General features: G+C 41.8%; 2 protein-coding genes across 2 annotated transcripts in view; one reads left to right on the top strand and one right to left on the bottom strand.

The window, feature by feature from the left end:
* Window positions 1-21,445, top strand: part of LOC126563603 (ankyrin repeat domain-containing protein SOWAHC) — a 99,483-nt gene that overhangs the window by 19,821 nt on the left and 58,217 nt on the right. The window lies entirely within an intron of this gene.
* LOC126563180 (selenoprotein F) overlaps window positions 493-21,445 on the bottom strand; it is an 805,869-nt gene continuing 784,916 nt past the window's right edge. The window contains exon 5 of the mRNA XM_050219806.1: window positions 493-502. The gene's annotated coding sequence lies outside the window, so the exon portion shown is untranslated. The remainder of the gene's footprint in view (window positions 503-21,445) is intronic.

The raw sequence follows: 21,445 nt of genomic DNA, 5'->3' as shown, positions 1-21,445 counted from the left end.
CATGTTGCACAATCCCTTTGCCTAAAATTTTCTTTTGCCTGTGCATGCGACTAGAGATGCATTATCGAACCGGGCCACTTAAGCATGAAGATCAGTGTTCATCGCTGTTCATTCCTGGAACGCTGTTATTACGGACTGCGTGCGTCCTTTACTGGAAGCTGGAAGGAAAAATCTGTGTAACGAGAAGGCAAACCGAACGTGTCGGTGCACTTCAACTGTGCGAGGGCTAACTGGCACTTGAAAGTCTTATTTATGGGAAAGAGTCCTACAAGCGTGTCACTTGTAATTGAAGATATTTTTCTTGGAATTTTGCTACACTTTACGCAGCTCCACCAACCAGTTTGTTGAGGAGGTAATCTGAAAATTGTTGAATGTTAATTACTTAAAAAACCTGTTAAATTTTGCTCTAGATGAAACATATAATGATTTGTTGATTGAGATGTTGGCAAATTGCAGTGATTCGTGTAGATTTACTTACATTTCAATGAAATTGTTCGTTTATCTTGATGAAAGCATTCGTTCGTTTCCAAATCCGCCGGTTGTTCGTCTTGAAACCTCTAAATGTTCAATACACTGATTGGTCATTTCGCTATGACACCAGACTTTTTTTTACCAAACTAGCTCAATAACCATTGAAATTGATACCTCTTGTAAGCTGACACTTCTGTTAAAAGGGGAAACCCCTAGAAGAGAGTATGCTTCTTAAAACGGCAATATACTTGTTGTCTAGTGTTGCATTAAGATCCTTAAGGCGCCTGAATTCCAAATAGATTTCGAAATAGTGCCATGTGTCACAGCGGGAAAGAAGGAAAAATTGAGGGAGAAAAAATAAACAGCCAGCCAAGTGGTGTGTAAAACTTTACATCTTCCACTTGAGTGTGAAGTGTAAGGTTCAACAGGCAAACGAAGAAGATGCTCTGCCTCTATAACAGTCCTTCAAGTTTTTCGACCGCATTTCGGCATGTCCACCACTTGAGAGGTATGAAAAATGGACCACAGCCTCTCAGCCAGCCGAGTTTGCACTTCCTTTTCTTCCCTGCAGAAGAGCGCGTTGCAGGTTATGGTGACAAAAAAAATTTAAATGACGGATGTCGGATAGTGTGAATCGGTATCTCGAGCAAAGAACAAATCTGTAACGGAGTCGACGTGTTTCTCCTTCTACCCGCTCAAGGCGTGCTTAGAAGCTCCCTCACAAGATCGCTCCTTCCGAGGCACCGAAATTGTATTCCAAAATACATACCTTTTGCAGTGGCTGTGTCACCAGGGCAAACGTGGGTCCGGATAGAGTGCATCATCTATAAAGCATAACATTAGCATACGGGAGGAATGTCATGTTAATATGGTTATTTCTCGGTATTTATAATATACGAGTGGCGCTTATTAAAATTTTCCTTCCCAGAAACTGCACCATGCCGGGGGGGGGGGCCAGGACGGCCTAGTGCTGCGTGTCTTTCGTACGGTGTCAGCAGTCGCCGCCTGAGCCCGGAACGTACCTCGCCTTGCGGCCGTTTTTGGCGGACGAGTGTAAGTGGGAACAGTACATTTTTAATATCCGCGTACCTACACGTTGGGTCATATGTTTTGCCATATCACTTGTACAACAAATAGACGTTGTCGTCGAGTTCACTTGCTTGAGCAGCAGACAGAAATGTACGAAGAACAAGAAAGGGGCTTTGTTGTTGCTTTGCTGCTGCTATTACTTCTTCCGATGCCCCGCTTGGAACATGATCCCTTTTGGAAGTAGACGTCAACGAACACAATGTGCTTACGATCATTAAGCGGGCGCGTTTATTCGTACGAAGTGCCCTGGCGCTTATGATGAGTACATTAAAATTCATATTCATCTTTTACCAGCTTCTTTCCGAATTGCTTTCCACCTCCCAAACCGTTTACCGCTTACGAGTGGTGCAGTGTTCGTCCACGTGATTGGCCCAGTTATGCAAAAGCCGTCTTGCTAACGACTGTACGTCGTCGCTGTGCAATGTGCCTCGATAGGGTAAAGGGCGGGAGGCGCGCTAAGCAGCAGTAGGAAGGCACACAGTAATGTCCGTACATAAATGTTTATTACGAGTTATGTTTAATATTATCAAAAATTATTAAATGTCTTCAGTATGGTTTAATGTTTTCGCTCATTCTCGCCATAAGCCACGGCAGAACGGGGTAAGGCTGTGGTGCGTTCTCGGAAGTGTCGCTGGTAAACATCTCGTAGCGTTCATTAGGAGGACAGATTTTTCCGCTTGCTGAACAGGTTTTTATGGAAAAAGTGTAATCCTTGTGCTCCGTGTGCTTGGATGTCTTCTTTTCAGGGTGATAAAAGTGAAATTGTGTCATATTAAAGGCAGTGTGTGGTGTATTTTTAAATTTATTTCTAACAGTACGGTGAGGCCATAGTATGTGTCAGCTTGAGTTTGTAGCAGCTTATTAAATAACAACCAATTAAAATTAAAACAGTTCAACAATTATGTGAAACTTAATCCAATCAAACAACAATATTGTAGTGTTGTTTAACAAAAGTAAAAGATCCTAAATGTATGAAACAGCTGGTGAAGACTGAATCAACTGATTAATCATAGAAGATTCTTTGGTTTATGAATCTTTTCATTCGGTCGTATTTTATAAACATTAATGCTGCTTTTTTAACTTATTAATAAACTGTTACTAACTGTTTATATCCGTTTAAGCTACATTTTACGGATGATAATCTTTACCTCGACTTTTCAATTTATCTTTCTTTAATTTATCTTATCTGATTTGTTAAACTAGTTCAACCGTCGACACATCTCTTTTACTATAAAAGAGTAAATACTATAAAGCAAAATAGGAAGAATGTATGAATCAGGTATCAGAAGGACTGTTGTTGATAGACTGTATAGTCGATCTCATCGCAATGTTGACAACAAAGATCTTTATTTAATTACAAATGTGTTCAGATGTTGGTTACAGTGGATTGTAAACTCTTTTAAATCTTTTTCTGTATGTTTTAATACATTTTGCTACGATTTGTTATGAACATCCTGTTTGCGTTTGAGTGCGAATAGATGTTAATCAACGTATATTTGTATGAACATTTCAGTACAAATAAATTGGTCACCTTCAGCTTCCGGATCAGGTCGAGAAAAATTGAAACATGGTCTTTGTAGCAGCGCCGTACTTCATCCACGACATGCGACAAATATCGTCGTAGACAAAGTGAAACAAACCCAAGCACTGTGCTATAAAAAGAGCACTATCCCGTTGCGTTCGGGCGGCATTGGCCCAATCCAGAAACATTGTACCACAAAAATTGGTATCGGAAGCACTAGGTAATGAATTAGTTTTTCGGCCACGCCGTAAACATGTTAATAGATATTAGGGTGTCAGACGTGTGACAGCTTCCAACCAATCTTGTGGAAAAGTCATTTTTCTCCACCATCAATACGGCGGGATGCAGGCGGCTCTTCTTTCTTTAAGTATGACGCCGGGGGTTTGTGGCAGTTGGCGACGCACAGCGTAGACAGTGTTCGGGAGGAGGTGCCGAATGTTGCGACGAACAAAAGATTTTGGCTTAAATGGTCCTCTTTGTGGCCTTTCCGTGGCCGGCTTGCTCCAACATCGATCGATCGATTGCATGCATCTTACGGGCCTCCTACTCCAACATAAATTGTCCTTCTCGTAAGACCTCAAGCATAATGCGCTCCGGTGGTTGAGAATGGCTGAATGTTGCGTAAGTAAGAAAAAGAAACTGAGCAAAAAGTCATTCGAAGAAAATGAAATAAATCAAACCAGTTCAACCGCCGAGGACATGTAGCATTTGGATGACAGCATTTTTTTTGCAGCCTTAAGCGCCTCAACTAGAACAGGAACGAAATTTGCCGAGCGGTTGACAAGATTGGGCCGGGTTTGATGGAAAAGTTAGCGTAAGATTATCCTTTACAGCGACTGTTCTGTTTCTTCGAATGCGGAGGTTAAGCGACGCTAACGACGTCGAGTTATGTGACCTGGCGTCAAAGGTGGTCCGGCTGGAGCCCGGCTACAATGCCCAGCTCGGTAGCCAGTAGTTGGGGGGGAAAAGACGACTGACGAATCGCGTAAGCATAGAAAATGACGACATCACATGAAGGAAGCCGGTCATGTTGATTGCTTGGCGCCATCTGCTGCACTTTAAACAAGTTTCGCCTCCTAAACAATGGAAGTCGGACAGTCCGTCAAGCCTTCATGCGCGCGACAATGATTAAGATGACACTGGACATAATTGGGCAAAGGTATGGAGCCATTTGAAGAGGTAAAAAGTACCGAAGAAAACTGAGAACAATCTCGAGATTTTGCGGGTTTTTTTCTGTTTGCTTTAAAGCCTCACGGTCCTTTTCGAAATCGGCTTCGATTGTACGAAAAAAGGTACATCCAAAACGATCAACTATCCGGAGCTGGGAAACAATCCAAGTATTGGTAAACTTCTTGACAAAACTTTGATTCTTAAATTCGTTATTCGTTATTCGGTTATAGGTTAATTTAACCAAAGATTCTTCTTCTTAGCTTAACGACCTTCTAAGGTCACGCTGGCCATCGAATGGCTTACTATATTTTCTGAAACCACGTAGTTGGATAGTCAGTCCTCACTCAGGGGTACGCCAAAGATCCTAGTCAATTCTAGCTATCATACAAATAGATGCCTAGACCAAAAAAATTTAAGTATTCTTCATAAAAGAATCTGTTCAAAAAATAATTCAAAGATTTTGCTGCAGTTGGTGAAATTAACACCGCACACGTATTGATCATAATTCCTTTCCTTCCCTTCGAATTCCGAGCATATCCAAAGAGTAAGAATCTGGAGTAATTGCAAAAGGCTGAATTTAAATACTTTTTAGAATGTAGTGGCTGGTGGTGGGTGGTGTAGGCGACTGCGGCGCCGGTCTTCAAACGGCAGGACCGAGGTTCAAATCGCATCCCGACCGCGTCCCCCCCGTAGTGAGGACTGACTAACCAACTACGTTGTTATCGGCAGTTTAGCAAGACATTTCGATGGCCGACATGACCTTAGAGATCATTAAGAAGAAAAAGATTTTGTTAGATGATACTATGATTTAACAAACATGATTTACTAAACTGTTATACTGTTAAACTGTTATAAAATTTGAAGTGATGTCCAACTTGTATATTTGCAACTCTTAATTGAACTAAAATTCCATTTTTCCGATTGCGTTCAACATGGTGCTTAAATCTCGAACACGTTTGTATCACCATTACAACTAAAACTACTATCACGGCTGTAATCTTTAATTTATTGGCTCTTCTCGATCCTCTGGTCAATATTCTATATGTTGGTATCGCTGTCGACTAAGGATGCTCCAAAACTTTACACCAGTTAGATCCAACTTTTGGCTAGATGTAACCATTGAAACCGCAATTGAATACGTACAACGGTTGATTGTTTGCATAACGAGACAATAGTGTCACAAATACGAGAAAATATTTAAAAACTCTTTTCTAAATTTATTCTTTTTAAAGGAAATTTGGTAAATTAAACTATTACCAAAAGTTTGATAACACACTTCTCTCCATTGACTGTGCATTTGTCAAACTATACAGTCAGCAATCTCAAACTCTCTGCAATAGTTTGGACGGGTGTGCGTTTTTTGGATTGCCTGCCAATTGGCAGTATGCATCGTCACTTGTACAGCACGCAACTGCTTTACGAAAAGAATGAATGGAAACCAGGATCATCGCGGAAGCTCCATGGCACAAGTGCGAAGGTTGCTACACCACAAACGATACGGCGCCCAGTAGTAGCGGTGTAAGGTTTGCTGACCACACATTGCTCGCTCGGTGCCGCTGCATGCATGCCTGCTGCTGCATTTTGAACGGAGAGCCCGGTCGCATGTTGAACGCCCCATGTTTACGGAAACAGTCATTGATAAATTAATAAATTTCCCGATTCGGTTGTGGTCGGTGTTGGTGGAAAAGTTTATGGTCGGGTTCTTCGGCATCGTTGCCGGTTGCCGAAATGGTCGTAGCCGTTGCGTTGGCTTTGCTGGTGCAATCTTGTGCCACACAAGGCCTAAAGGACTCTACCGTTTTTACCCTTGCTCGCGCCAGGCAGCAGCAGCCCTTCGGTGCTGCCGGAACGATTACCGAAAATTTTCAAATTGAAAAAGATCGCATCGAATTAAAAGGTTGGTCGTACTCGTAATCGAAGTAAATTGCGGATAATAAATTTAAATGCTGTATTGGTTGAACAAACCGGAACCGTTTCAAGGACCGTTCGCGGGCGCGTTTCGCACCGCAATAAGCCGCAGAGCGAGCCTCGCCAAACAATGCAGAAATGCAGGACTTCATTGCAGCAGCCGAGTGATCGATGATTATTGCAATGCCAACCGAGTGTTCGTGCAGGTATGTATGCATTTCGACTGCAACCCATGAACGTCGAAATCTGCGCTACGATGCTGGACGCATCGGTGGGGTAGAACCGTAGCGATACGTTGCAAAAGGCTACCGAAATGCCTGTTAATGATTTAATGTGATGCTTCATTGGCTGTAGTGAAATAGGAATTGCATCGTTTGTCCGAATGGAAATGTATAATTTTGCTCTACCATTTTACGCTTGGCACTGGTTTATACATTATAAATTGATCATTAGATAAACATATTTATGCCAAGCAAAATATTCCCTATGCTCGATGTTCAATAAAAAGGGAAATATAAAACCATTCAACCTATGACCGGTCTCAAGCATCAGATCGCTTGAACCGCTACCGCATCTTTTCCCGGTGGTTAATGAGGAATTGAAAGAAAAATAAATAGACAGACAGAAATTAGAACAGATGAGACAGGCTGGCCGAAGATATACTGCCAAAGCAGAGGCTTCTTCTCTGTAGCAAAGAACACACCAGGCCCGAAATGATTTATGCGATGTTTGAAGTAAAATATAGCGCTCGCCTCCCATTTTGGTGGTTAGGCAGTTTTTGTTAAAAGATTTTTTTTTCCTCATACCGTCACGTTCTTCCATCGATGGTGATCGAAAGCGGTTGTCTCTTTCATTTTCGCTGGTGTCTTCATGCATGTGCCGTCTGCTCATTGAATTGTTCTTGTTCATTCGTTTGCATATTCTTTTTTTTCCCTACTCTGCCCTGTTGTTCCTACTGCTGCTGCTATTGTAGAACCTATTATTCATAGTTTTGCTTTATTTTGTTTTCGTTTCACATATTTTCTCGCATTTCTGGCGGCTTCAGCTTTCTCTCTACAGCGAACCTAACTGTCCAAGGTCTCTGGCGGTGGGTTGACGTGGTTGAACATTTTACTTAAATTTTATTTTTTCATCGTTGTTTCTATCTCTGCCTTCCATCTCGTGAGATTTTTTTTTCTTGCGTTCTAGGCTAGTCAAGTGCAACCACATCAAAACATAATTGGGAAGGCCATAAGGCCACCTACAAATATTGCAGAAATCTGTGAGCAAAAGCAAAGACCTCTCGCGATTGACAAAGAAAAATTTTGTTTGCTTTTCGGCTGCTACGTGATGGCAGGGCGTTGGTGGTTCAACTTTCTATGTTATAACTACTTAAGACCTTTTTTATGAGATGAATGGAGTATTATTTGTTATGTCAAACGTATGCATAAATAACTTGCGATTACGCAATCACCTGGTGGCCATTCCTTCGGTGGTCCTTTGGTCAATGGTCGATTTATACTAGTTGACTACATACTGTCAAAATTTGAGAGCTTCATCCGATTATGTACGGCAACTACGACAAGAAAATGTAAAGAACTTTGTGCTACAGTTTGTTCGTATCGCCTGCTTAATCACCACTTATCGATCAGATATGATCGGACAAAAATCTGTAAGATTTTTTTGCTGGCGAAGAAAGACAAAGCCTATATCTGGTAATCGTTTCCGGAGGATTCAACAGAAACTGTGGTATACAATCATCGAAAAGGATACCATGTTCTGTCTTTCTTCTGCTAGCAGTAGCATTAACTAGCAAGATTTATAGTAACACAACGAGCCTCCCAAAAGTTGCTACCTGCATGAAAAAAGTACTCCAAAGATGCTATCTTTGAAAAGTATACGTGGACGAGTAAATAAAGACTTGAAACGATCGCTGGAAAAAATGAAGCGTATGAAGATTTTGGTTGAGCCCTAGCAGGTGAACCTTCACGTTTCCCAGTTCCATCAGATCAAGAGTTTCTGAGAGATTTCTAAACAATTTCTTCATGCATGCATGCGTAACAGGTTGGCTGATAAGTCCGCGGTCTGACACATAGAATGCGCCGCTAGTATTAAATGCATATTATTTTTATATAGCACCAATCTTCAAATGATTCGTGTCAAAATTTGACGTCTGTATGTCAATTATTTTGTGAGACAGAGCGTCTTTTGTCAAGCAACTTTTAGTTGCTTGACGAACGAAAAAAGAACGAGGAAGAAAAAAGTGTTGTTCCACCAAGACAACGCACCGTGCCACAAGTCATTGAGAACGATGGCAAAAATTCATGAATTGGGCTTCGAATTGCTTCCTCACCCACCGTATTCTCCAGATCTGGCCCCCAGCGACTTTTTCTTGTTCTCAGACCTCAAAAGGATGCTCGCAGGGACAAAAATTTGGCTGCAATGAAGAGGTGGTCGCCGAAACTGAGGCCTATTTTGAGGCAAAACCGAAGGAGTACTACCAAAATGGTATCAAAAAATTGGAAGGTCGTTATAATCGTTGTATCGCTCTTGAAGGGAACTATGTTGAATAATAAAAACGAATTTTGACAAAAAAATTTGTTTTTCTTTGTTAGACCGGGGACTTATCAGCCAACCTGTTAATGTCGCGTAGTTAGATAGTCAGTCCACAATAAAGAGGAACGGACCAGATGTAGTTTATTCAGATGCAAGTGTGCTCTATAAAGCTCTAGCAAAGTGAGACGCATACACCGATTGATAATGTTTTTACCTTTACTCGTACGTTGAACAATAGCACAAAACAATAACTTAAACTATTCCTTCGACTTTGACGACCAACTCAAGCATGTGTCACCCCAAATAAACCGTCGATCGCAGGCTCGAAAGCAGAAAATATTTATTATTTACATATTTATCAATTCCCGGTAGCCATGTTTTAAGTGGCAGCTAACTACCGATGAAATTGATTTTCAGACAGTCAAAGCAAAACTCGGTAAATTATCTTTTTGCGGGGACTTTCTTCCCGACGGGACCCGACCAATTCTCCTGCTGCCCGACCGCGAACACACCCTATCGAATACGGGAGGACGTGTGCAGAACAACTAGTTGCTAAATGGGCACGCACGATTGCATGAGGTCTCACATACGCGATGGGTCACCGTTTCATCGACGTTGCAATGACGGCAGTTATGATTGGAAACAAGTCCTTCGGGGCATCGCCGTGCACAGTTAGGAGGCTGCTACTACTACACATTCTGGCAGCCACCGTGTGTGGTTGCGTGGTTCAACAACGGCGCGATGCAAACAAAAAAACTGGGTAAGAAAAAGTATGAAAATAATTACGTGTGGTTCGGCTAACTGAGCGAAATGCAAAAGGATCAGCCTGAGCCTGCATTGAAGGGGTGGTCCGGCAGCATCCAAATAAAAAGAGAGGGTATCGGCAAATAAATAACACATGTTCGTGAAGCGAAAGATATATATCCTTCAAATTGAAATACAAACAATTACAAGTCCTAAATCGATTTTCTTTAATTAAGTCTACCAACTTGTCCGGTACTGCCCTGCCACCAAGCGTGTGGATGCTCGTCGCGTTCGGTTTGTGGTCGAATACTTCTGCGTGCGTTGGTGAAAAATGCATTTCCAATATAATATGCCCTCGGAGGGTGTGCACGCTTCATAAAGAAGGTCCTTTTTGTATCGTTTGGCTGTTGCTTTGCTTTGTTTGCACATATTCTAGCATTGTTGATTCTAAAGTTAACCCTTGAACGCGTTAAAGCAAAATTACTGTTGTCGTACTATTCCATTGCTCTGCAACTACTGCACAATGTGTTCCTGGTCCAGCTAAGGGTTTAATCGTGAGGCTTGGCCCGTTTTCTTACCTCATCTTTTCATCAACTACCAGCCGACGGCGTGGCAAAGGTTCGCTTGTTAGCAAACACCTTGCACTGTGGTGCAACTCCACACCTTCAGAGGACAAGTGAGGACAAGGGAATCGTCGTACGCCCAAGACAAAGATTGCGGCTGTACAATTGTTCATCCATTATCTTTAAAGCTGAAATGCTGACCTTCTCGGCATATTATTAGAGGGGTGTGCACCCCGACAGAATGCACTTGCAGACGCAGATAACGAGCTTTCGAAAAAGCCCGAAGGGGGAAAGAAGTACGAATAACGGAACGTGACCCAAACGTCCAATAAGGATAGTCCTTATTGGTGGTAGAAAACTTTAAGGGCTTTTGGATAAAAAAAAAACAACGCCACCATCCGTTGGCAAACCGAAAAGCTGTTGAAAACGAATCGAAATGTAAATTATCAATTTAACTGCACAAAATGTTGCACCCGGAAGGTTTCTGGATATCTGGTCCTGTTTGTTGTTTGCTGGAGGACTTCAGCGTTACGCTCGCGAGAGGAATAAGGAGCGAAATGCCGATCGTGCTATGGGAGCAGGAATGGATTTAATGGTGCTTAACGCTACCGAAATTAGCACTAATTGACTAGCTTTTTGTGCTGCATCAGGAATCGCGATCGAATTTGAGTGCAGGCAGTTTGTGTAAAGAAGTGTTGAAAGTTTGTCAGATCTTACCCATTTTTGCCAGCTCGTTCACTCGGAATGATTGCTTTGTTTATCGCTCTATTCGACGGCGGAGAAAAGACTTCGTGAAGATGAGTATCGTGAGCACGTTATTATGTTGTCTGAAAGCATGTAGGCTTTGTCGTTTCTATATCTCACTGTTAAGAGAGGCATTTGTTACATTGTTGCACTCGTCAGTTTCCCACACGCGAACGTTGTCGTGGTCAAATAATCGTATCCTGGTTTTATTTGTTGCTATTAACGGAAATTTTTGTACCTAATGAGTTTTTGGAATTGATTCGTGCTATTTTTTATAAAAAATATGATTAGTTGTGATTTCACACGAGTCTATCCCACAGCAGAGACCGTAAAGCACGATGTTTTGTAAGCTAAAATCTCGTGGTGATTACGATTTTTTAGCAAACAAACTTCCAAAGAAACGTTGTATAATCATAGATCGAGCAAATCACTACTATGGTTTCGAGTTACAGCACTCAGACTTTAGTCTGATTGCATCAGAACTACCAACAGCATAGATCTCATCTTAAAGGCATTTAAAAGCACACGAATTATTTTAGCCCCGTTTCCTGTACTCTTTTTTCTCTCTTTATGGAATAGAATATCGAACCAACTGAGCGTTTCAATGTTATTATAATGATAATTATTGTGATTTGATTACGTACGGTGGTTGGGCGACAGCGGCGCAAGTCTTCACACTGCAGGACCAAAGTTCAAATCCCATCCGGACCCGTTCCCCGGAGTGAGGACCGACTATATTCGACTACGTGGTACGTCAAGTCGCGACTGCTTCGAATTTTCCTTAAGCAAAAATTGACAGACATTCTTGACATTGACAGACAGACAGTAACTCTCAGATATACGTTATCGATCGGGATCGAGTGAAACAGCGTATAGTGAATTCCCGCTTATATCGAATTGCTTCTGACAGCAATTCGTCAGCAAGCAATTCGTAAACATATTTTGTCAAAAATTCATGTTTATTTCAATCTAGCCTATGATAACTTAAAGATTTGGAGCTATTTTGCATCAATATTATGCCCAAATTGTGAATGTTTCATGATTTTTCCATGAAAAACGTATGAACTGTCAGTTTTTGAAACATTAGCGTACAGCAAATTCGAAATATTGAGTTGATAGAGATTACTATCAAAGGATTTCGGAGACAAATACGAAATTTGAGTACGTGAATTTATTGTTTAATCATGCAGGACGACCTGATCATATAACTAAGTCCCAGAAGTTTTGATTTTTAAAACAAACATTGAATTGTACTCACTCTTCCATAAACTTATTAAATTTTGTTTAGAAATTTTGACTCTCTTCCAAAATGTAACAACGTAATTTGAGCAAAGTTGTTCACATTGAAAGTTACATCAAACCAGTCACTTCAACAAATCCATTCGCAAAACTTATCACATCCAAAGTAGTAGTTTGTAAAACCGAAAGCTTATTTTTTAAACATATAGCGAGCACTCGTTGCGGACACGGCGCCTGGGCACCGTCGCAAGCATTCCCAATCTATTCGCGGCATTTAATTTGGAGTCAAAAATGACGTAAAACAACGGGTACGCCATATTTTTAGCATGCTCCCTAATTTAAGCCAAATAATAACGCGCGCTGCCAGAGTACTACGGTACAAGAAAATTCCTACTAATTGCTATCAGTGCATCAGTTTTCTTGTCGTTCTAATTGAAAACATTCTCACCACGAGAGCGGGAATGCTCACAGTACTGCTTGCGCACTTTTGCTGCTTGTTATAATGCTGGCCTGTGTAAACACCCGGGCTTACAATTTACATTCGGTCTAACACGACGTTAAACATGATGAACTCTCTATGCTAACCTAACCGTGGTCGTCCCCGGGGTAGGGTGCTAACGGACACCACCACTAGCGGCAAAATTCTGGGTACAAACCTCTCCATCTCTAGCCTCGTCATACACAGGAGTTCGCAGCGGGCGCAAATGGGAAGCCGAGGGAAGATCGATAAATTATACACCACGTGACAAACTAGCCGTATAGCCAAAAACAAGCGTAAACATATTTACAGCGATAGAATGCTCAGCATTTAAGTGTTAGTATGATTTGGGGAGGGAAGAAATCATTGAGATTGCGTTCGAAACGCAAGTTTTCGTGCAGTAAAGTAAGTTCAATTTACAGATATGACGTGGCACAGGTCGCAGTTCTGTCACCGATGCAAGCTGCACATACCGCATTAGCAAGTGGATTTAACGCGTCTAATAAGATGCATGTTTATCTTTCGATGTCTTTTTTCCCCCCCCGGCAAGTTCTCACCGACATTTTCCTTGGAATCATTTCGGCAGCCAAAGGTCCACACGAACGAACTGCATGTTTTCACTTTGCCGTGACATCCATTAAACAAGGTGTATGGCTACATGCGTGTAAGTGCCAATTCGTTACGAAAATGTCTTCGTTCATCAGCTTTCCGCTAGCTCGACTTTTGACTAGTGTGACATGATGTTTGTTTTGTCATAAAATTGCTAACATCCTGGTACACCCGGAACGCTGATTGGCCGCCGTACTTTCGCGTAGTTGGTATTTTTAGCAATACATAAGCGTCGTGGTACACGAGCGACATCATTGCACAAAGTTTACTACACACTGTTCTTGTGCGTAAAATATTTGCACTGGAAATTATCAAAAATAATTATTATTTCTCGTCAAATTTTTTAAAATATACTCACTTGCTATTTTATCCGGTTTTACCCATTTTTATTCTGCTATGGCGTCGTAAATAACAAACGGAACGCTCTTTAATAATGAATAACACAAATGATTAAAGGATCTGTGTTCGAAACCGATACTTATTGGTATAAATAAAACTGTTCTAGGCTACGTGAATGCTGCCTTGGGGTAACTTACATTCGCCATTAGCATCATCATTATGCTTGCCTGTATCAAGAACAGTTTGTTGTTTTTCGTAACAGGAATTTTTCTAGCACAACTTGTAACCCGCAGGCAATCATGCGCTTTTACTTTTGTTCGCTTTTCCTTGTTAGCTGTTTGTGTGTCTGTAAGTTGGATTTTTTTCCTTTTTTTTTACTCTCAACAATACAACTTACTCGGTCTACTTCACTGCATACTTCAAATTCACCAATGTCTGAGTGCCGTCCAGCTTTTTATTTACTATCTACTGCATTGTGGCTTCAAGGTGTACATAAATATGGAGTTTATCTGTTGATGCTTGCTTTCGATTACAATGCCGCGACCATTCTTGCTTGCTGTTTGTTACGCTGAAAAAGAACAAGCAAACGGAAGTTGTACCATTTCTGAAGCATTTTGATAATTGCTCATAGCAATTAATGGGAAATAAGTCAATTGGCCCACTATTAGGGCGGCCCGGTGGTGTTGACGACAGCGGCGGCGCCGGTCTTCAAACGGCAGGAACGGGGTTCGAATCCTATTAAGACCATCCCTCCGTAGTGAGGTCTGACTAACTAACTACGTGGTATCGGCAGTTTAGAAAGCCATTTCGACGGCCGGCATGACCTTAGAGGTCGTTAAGCCAAGAAGAAGAAGAAGACCCACTATTGCTTTGATATTAAACGATAATTGTTTCCAAGGTCTAAATTAAGCAGTAACATAATAATTTGTCTAATATTTTCAAACTCTTAAGCTCAAGGTACTTGGAGCGCAAACGTGAATCGCAAAACCAAGCGTTTTATCTAGATGAACTATGCTTTTTAGCGCTTCGTGTAATCACAATATATTTGCGCTCGGATTTGCTCTTACGGTGGATGAAGAAAATACAGGATAAAATTGATTTTAAATTACAACAAAATGTTATTATTCACAAAAATATCGTAAAGCATGTAAATATCCGTAATTAACTTCTTCTTTCGTTTGAAAAGTTTGTTTTCAAAAATTTGCGCACAATGATTATGCCTACCAAACCCAAAACTGATTTTGACACAACGCTTGGGTTTGCGCTTTACGTTTGCGGTCAATGTGACCCCAGAATTCGTTTTTTTATCTTCATCTACTAAATTTTTTTACAATGTTTGTACGATTTATACTAAAAGGTGTATTTTCCACATGCGTGGATTGCAATTGTACGTACCCGCAAACCCACACAACACCGTCTGTTGGTGACGGAATGAAAGTGAAGATTTTGGTAAATTATGCATAATTAGTTGAATTAATCAGGCATTAGCTATTACACACAATCGTGACTCATGTCTATGTTTGCCCTTTTTTTGTCATAACATTTGAAATATTCACCATGTTTTTTTTTTTACACAACCACACTCCGATGCAGCGCTGGGTCGTAAATTACGAAACACACGAGCGCGTCAACCAACCGAAGCCTGCACCATAGTCACGTTAGGAATGCGTTGAAATATGCTTCGTAAGAAAATTTATTGTTTTACATGCGTGTATTGCCGTAGAACGCCGTTTTTTTGTGTGTGAGGGTGGCACTCTGCCATGTGGATAAGGGGAACGCAACGATTCTCATCAGAAGAGAAAGACGTCGGGGAATCACGGGACAGTGGATTTGGGATGCCTCATTCTGCTTTAACTGCACTAGAGCTCATAAACCACATAAAAGCAGTTCCAACCGATAATAAACCCTCGCGCCGTGTTTTTCGATTTGATTGCGGCACCGTTTAGTCAGTCGCGTGGTGGAAAATGACGGGAAAAAAAACACGTACTCACACAAAAAGCAGAAAGACGCTTAATGCATTTATGGCCGCACCAAAACGGGATAGGAGAGGCCGTGTTTAGACAAGATGCACCATAAAATTATCTATATGTCAAACAATTTTAGATAAATGAGACTAAAATACGAACTCTGACATGTCAAAAGATAAAAGCTGATTTACGCTTGGTTTCCGATGGGTTCAAGCGCCGAGCGCTAGGTGTCGATTCACGCGCGATTTCCCGTTCAACGTGAACAGTGTTGCCGTTTGCTGTTTATTTTACTTGTGGTTACTTGTTTGACTATTTGTTGAAACTTAATTCAATTTTAGGCAGTGTAATTAAACGACACAAAACCCTAAAAAAAATTCACCAATCGTCTGACAGCTGCATGCGATCGTTAGGAACTTTTTATCACACTCAACTATGTTGTCTTTTTCTTCTTACGCCCAAATCAACATCATTCGGTTGCTACATTCTTTCGATGTGTGGTCCTTCATCTTGATTGTTTTTTTTTTTTTTGTGGCCAAAACCACCAACATCTTGTGGGTCACAGATTGGGAAGTTGAAGATGATTTAGCGCACGAATCGAGGCAGTAAAAATGAGTAATTAGCCCTTTTTTGGGTTGTCACTTGTCGTCTCGTGGTGCACGACGGAAGCGCACGGAAGGGTGAGTGGAATGAAATCTCTTCTCGCTACCAAGACCAACGACGTGGATGGGTGGAAGGAGCAAAAGATGACAGTAGCATTTACAACTCACTCACATATCAGCGCATAGTTGGGTGTGAAGAAAGCACCACGGTAGCAAAGCTATGGGCGAGGCAAACAAGGATAGCGATAGCAATAAATCGAATGGAAAACATCTTTAGAGTAGCAAAGCAAAACAAAACAAAAACTTCACTATGCCCAAAAACTATAACGTCAAAGTCGCGTTTATCATACTTTTTCGAAGACAGCGTCGGAATGGGAAGTGTGTTTAACTGACTGAACACATGTTTTCAGTTTAGTGATACAAGGATTTCTATTTCGAAATTCACCATTGGAGAGACATGGGAAAAGTTTGTGTAATCGGTCGGTCCGTCCATCGTTTCGCCTTGCCTTCTCGCCAACGAACGAAAGGCATCCGAGTGATCGCTACTGTACGACAAATAATCAATGTACTGTACAAGTGGGACATCTGTCCGTAGACGTGCGGAAAATGAAGAAATCGGCCTTTTTTACGACGAAAGAAGAAGCATTTTTCATTCGATTAGATCTACAACTTATTATACAGACGGCATTCGTTGAAAATGTAGCATAGCAAAGACGATCCAGGAATCATCTCGCGATGCCTTCGTTAGGCTGAAGGGTTTTCCATTTTCACGTACACTCACTACTAATTAACATTCTCGCACGGCTAATCCGGCTAACGTTTGTTTTTCTCACACCATATCGCACCACATCCCTCGGTGACTTCATTTCTTCAGTGAGAAGATTTATACAAAATTTTTAACATTCCGTTCCATGCCACATGTGCGGCTGCGTACACCAATAAATTAGATTAATTATTTCCTTTTTTTCCCCCGCCTCCCGGCCGACTTTTGGCTCATTTGGGTTCGCTTCACACCCGCACCTCTTCGTCTTCGTCGTTTTTATTTTGAGTGAGAAGACCCGTTGATGGTGGTGCCCCTTGCTAGCGAAGCACATACATGGGCATTCACAGTTTGTCATAAATTAATTTGCATATTTCTTCGTTCGTAAAGAGACAGCACGTGATACGGCGAAGAGCGAATTCTTCGCCTGCTCCCGTTCGTCATACATTCTGCCCACAATTCATGCGTTTGCCCAATGCCGTGCGAAGCTAATGTATGGATCAGCGCGTACAGCGTGGCCGGGGAAATTCTAATAAACCATTGCACCGAAGCTACGAATCTCTTTTCGGCTAACTTCCGCTGAAGGCTCGTGTGAGGAAGTTGGTCCCGTGTTCTTACGGTTGACGCGAGGCTAATTACTAAAAATCTCTCATCCTTGTTGCCGTGAACGCCCGTGTTCCACGGTTTGGCGGCAATTCCGGCGAAGGATGATAATTTTAGCCACGAGTCGTGCGTCTAACGCTTCACAGCTCATTTCCACGAACAACGCGATCGAAACGAAAGGGGAAGGTGCGTGCGTGCGGTGTGGGTTTTGCGTTCTCGCGTAAGACTACACCGTATTGTTATCGTTTAGTGGAAATTCGCTCATCTCGGCAATATAATGACAGTGACGATCACGGTTGGACGAATTGCTGCTGAACTCTGAACAACCGACAGTAAGGGGGTTTGTCGAAAACAAATCCATCATCCCGCAAGGTGAGCAAACGCATGGGCACGAGGGCGCACGTTGTCACGTTTTGTTTGCAATTAAATTAACCGGTAAACAGAACCGTTTAGTACATCTTCTTCGTCCAAAACAATCGCCATTTTTTATTGCTGGTTTGTGTGCCTTGGGGAATGTTATTAATGAGCGCTTGTTTTGATACTATTTTTTTGTGATCAAGTTCTCTAATGTGAATAATGTTCTCAACATAAATCTTTAAACGATAGACTTAATACCTATTGGTCTTAAATCATACCTCACGCGTAACAGATTAAAGATTCTTTTTCACAAACTTTCTTTGGACATGATATTAAAGTTTATCAGCACCCAAAAAACCATTTGAAAGTTGCTCCAACCGTGCCAAAATAACGAACTCTTGAATAGCCAAAAAGCAATGGTGGTAATAAATTTTGATTAACCATAAAGATTAATAGTGGGAGATTTTAAAAGTTTGCGTTTTTTTTTCATTACTACTATTTGGCTAAGAATGTAGTATACGATGTGTGGTTTCCCATACGCCGCTCACTACCAGTACTGGCGATGTCGGGTAAGCTCTCTGTACCGCCGTCGACGCGCCTTTCCTCACCGAGCAGATTGGTTATGTTCTGTGGCGTAGCCATGAAACATGGGGCTACATCATTTTTGTGCCGGAAGTTTTTACCCGGTAAAAGGGTTGGGTGTGGGGGTCGCCAATCTCCTGTCCGCCTCGGTTGACCAAAGCGAGCAGCCGGAAAAAGTAGCTCTTTTCCATAAGAGCACGAGCGTACTCGTCGCTGCTCAACTACTCCCCAGTGGCCAATGGTCGAAAAAGTGGTCAGCGTTACCTTCTCGACCGTTCGGCCCAACCCAACCCCGCCGTCAAACCCCGGCTACAAGCTACATTTCGTTTTAACTCATGACCCATACCAGCACGAAGGAAGATGAGGATGCGTTAATTAAAGCGGTCAGCCCCAAGCGAGGTTTCTGGGAGTTTATGTGAACTGATCCGTCGCAAAACCCGTTGCCCTGTTCCCAATGTTCAATCTTACTAGTAGCCCTGTGTGTGAGTAAATTGTGCGAGCAAGTGTGTATGTATGTGCATGAAAAGTTTGGGATATTTATGAACACAGGCATGGTGTACGCTTCATTTGATAATGAAAATGTTTAGTGGGGAAAAGCTTTTTATGCAAAAATTAGAATTATTTCCCGCCGGGAGTTAGAACACCCTTTCTCTGAACGCTAGTTTTTGCGAATGGTCGGAGTGTGCGTACGTGCGGGTATGCGTGCATGTTCCCTTGACATGAAATACACGCCCACCGAGAAATGGACCACAGAAATATGGTTGTTTATGTAATGGTCTAACTTTTCCTTACCATCCAGAAAGATAATTGTGAAGCATCTAAAAATATGCCAAAAAATAGAAGATTGGCACTGAAAAAGTCACTCAATGCATAAAAATCAATCAATGAGTCTAGTTATTATAAAAAAAACAAATTATTAAACAATGTCGTATTTAGTTCCAATGTTTATCTAAATAATAAATTATATTCTTTTCCAATTTTAAAATATATTTTCACGTCTCAATACTGTATATCGACGCACAGAAATGCTTGGCAAGGGCATCGAAAAGTGCATCGCGCAGAAAAGGAAATAATTATGCATCTGCAAGCACTCCGTGCCCTTTTCTACGCGATGACCTTTCCCGATTCCAGTGCTGAGGATATACATCCCCGACACGTCAAGTGTTGCGGTGCTGAAATCAACCGAACGAATCAAAATTCCACTACAACTTATTCGCAAACTTGACTTGAGCGTTATTTGCGTTCCACCTGCCAGCGTCCCGAGATGTGTCGACTGAAAGTCGTGCTCAGTGATCGCAGATAAATGGAGTGCGCCGACTAGAAGTTAGTCCACACATAGTGTGCTGGGAAAATCTAGTCCGGTTTGTGGCTGATAGTTTGACACCCCCAGCGGCCACGATTCGGTCACCGAAGGGGTTTTGTTTTTGTGCATTTTATTTCCTTCTATCACTTTGTCACGATCGCTTGACAAACACGGCTGGAAAGTAGAGTTATTATATGCTCCGTACGAGAAAGAGACAACATTTCATCAAGGTGGTTTAGCGATACGGAACTAGTTTGGTTTATGTTGGACTCCGCATGTGTCATGTTTATCAGCATCATCGGAAAAGGGTTCGACAGCGAAGCTGATGAACACTGTTTCTAAAGGGCATAGTCGATGATCTCAAACCAGGTCAAATGTGAACAAGTCAATTTTGCATCCTAGTATCATCATTTAGAAAAGTTGAAGTTTAATCAGCTGCAGTTGCTTAACATTGATTTTTTTTTTTTTGATAAAGAATTGTTTATTTCAAACAACTCATAAACTGTTTTACAAAAGAAAAGTGGGGTACATGTCGGGACGACGTATAGGTTTTACAAAGAACATTTAGAGATATTTTCATCAATAACAGCATTGTTGTTTCCAACAATTTGGATGATTTGTCTAATGTGCTAATGAGTCTGAAAATAGGTAAGAGGAGGGAAGTTGAGATTGTGGCTTGGGACGATGGCTTCCAAAGCCTGAATCAGTATGCTCCAAGCACTAGATTCCCTAGCGCACAGGGCAAACTTGTGCTCCAGAGCCTCTATCTGGAAGCAGACTTATCAGGCTGAAGCGTCCCGATTTATCCTATCGAGCAGCAGTCTGTGTGGCACCTTGTTGTGCATCAGCAAATACAGCATCGAGCATTGGTCGGTTGAAAGTACTTAGCTGGTGACGTTTTTTTTCCAGTTCCATCGCCAATTCGTGGAAAGGTGCTCCAGAGCCTTTTTGGAGTCTGGAAGTCTGTCGACCATCATTTGCCGCAAACTTTTAGTTGAGACAGTAGGTACCGGATACCCGAAGGCACGAATACGTTGTGGCCATGGAGCCTATCCATTGCTGCGAGATTTCCAGCACAAAAGATGTGCTGAGTCCCGATCCTGGCATCCCTGGATTTAGGCATACCTGGTCATCAACGTACTATTTCACCAGCAGCGCTGTTTTAGTAATGGCGGAAATGTGAAGATTGAGTCCACATCGATTGCGTGGATTCCCTGATCCGTCCCATAGGTAAGACCGCACTATCTTGGAGGCCAAATCGATGTCCATCGATCGTGCACCACACACCTATGCAACAAACCAAAGCTTGGGCAGAAGGAAGGTGTTTAAAAGCATCACCTTTTGCGCCAAATTGAGATCTCTAACACGGTGCAACCTAACCAAATGACGGAACTGTTGGATTGCGTTTTCTCAGTTATGCTCCAAGACCTCATGTACATTGTTAGTGAACAATATGCCAAGCAGATGTGTCCTTTGTTCAGTGCCATTATTTTTTCCACGTTCAGCTTCGCCTCAGCGGTTCTGCCAAACGCTTCTATCGTTGTTTGCACCTCCTCGAGTTTGAAAACAGAGATTGTCACCACAGAGATGTCCTCAGCATATGCGTTGATCAGGTCATCCTGATCGCAACAAATACTTTCTAAGCTAATTGATTGGAATTCTTATTCAGAATGATTAGGTTTGCTGCATTAAAACGCATATTTTCTTCAAATTCGCCATATAACATCCTTAACCAATTTGAAGTAAGCATGTCCTAGGGACAGACTCAAGCTTCACTGCTTGCTTCATATACATATAACCCCCAAACAACAAACAATATTGGTATAAATCTTTCATCAGCCATCGTGGTAATTAAAATTCACA

The sequence above is a fragment of the Anopheles maculipalpis genome, chromosome 3RL, assembly GCF_943734695.1.
Source record: "Anopheles maculipalpis chromosome 3RL, idAnoMacuDA_375_x, whole genome shotgun sequence".
Lineage (NCBI taxonomy): Eukaryota > Metazoa > Arthropoda > Insecta > Diptera > Culicidae > Anopheles > Anopheles maculipalpis.
Note: the sequence above shows the minus strand (reverse complement) of the source record. Positions and strands in the feature narration are given on the sequence as shown.